The sequence below is a fragment of the Corapipo altera genome, unplaced genomic scaffold (genome assembly GCF_003945725.1).
Source record: "Corapipo altera isolate COAL_440 unplaced genomic scaffold, ASM394572v1 59820, whole genome shotgun sequence".
NCBI classification, from domain to species: domain Eukaryota; kingdom Metazoa; phylum Chordata; class Aves; order Passeriformes; family Pipridae; genus Corapipo; species Corapipo altera.
In genome coordinates, this window is record NW_020888012.1 from 2,216 (window position 1) to 3,331 (window position 1,116).

The following is a 1,116-nucleotide window of genomic DNA, read 5'->3' on the forward strand; positions in this document are numbered from 1 at the left end:
CGTGAAAGGGGGGCTCTGTGGGTGCTGAGACCACAGAAAGGGGGTCTTTGGGCAAGGGGGGACTCGGGGCGGGGGGTTGGGGCAGGTCAAGGAGGGCCACAATCAGTGGGGGACCCCGAGACCCTCCCAGCAAGGAGGACCCTGAGCAAAGGGAGGTCCCTCTGGGAGGGTGGAGCACCCCAAGAGGGTCCTGTGGGGGACCTCGACATGGTGGAGGGGCTGGAGATCCCACAGGGGTGGGATATGGACACTCCACAGGGGATACGATGGATGGAATAGGGACACTCCACGTGGGATATGGACACCAGGGATGGGATATGGACACTGAGGATGGGATATGGACATCATGGATGGAATATGGACACCCCACATGGGATATGGACACGGGGGATGGGATATGGACATCACGGATGGGATATGGACATCATGGATGGGATATGGATACCCCATATGGGATATGGACACCAGGGATGGGATATGGACACTGAGGATGAGATATGGACACCAGGGCTGGAATCTGACGGGATCTGGATGCTGGGGATGGGATACAGACCCCAGGGATGTACCACAGACTCCAGCCCTGGGACTGTGCCTTAGTTTCCCTCCCGTCCCTCCCCTGGGCAGACCAGCTGTAAAACGGGGGGTCAGAGTTTCCCCCCCTCTTTCTCAGCCTGAAAACACGTTTATTTTTGCCCAAACTGAGCCAAATTCCGCTGTTGGACCCCAGCCCTTTCCCAGAACCTCCCCGGCAGCCACCGGAGGGGAGAAGCAAACCAGGAATTAGGGGGTGGTGACGTCCCTTTGCCCCCTTCCCCCCCCCGTTTCCTCCCCACTCTGGGGGTGTTTCAGGGCGGGGACGTTTCGCTCCTGGAGCCGCAGCCTCACCCCAACCCTCTGCTGTGCCCAGCCATGGCTCCCCCAGCCCAGCCATGTTCCCCCCCTATTATCCTCATCCCAGCCTTGTCCCCCTCCCTGCTGCCCCTGTACCCCTTAATGTCCCCCCCAAGAGACATAACCCCTCCCTGTGTCCCCCCTAAGCCATGTCCCCTCCCAGCCATGTCCCCCCCAGCCATGTCCCCCTATGACCCCCCTCCATCTCCCCCTAGAGCCACGTAA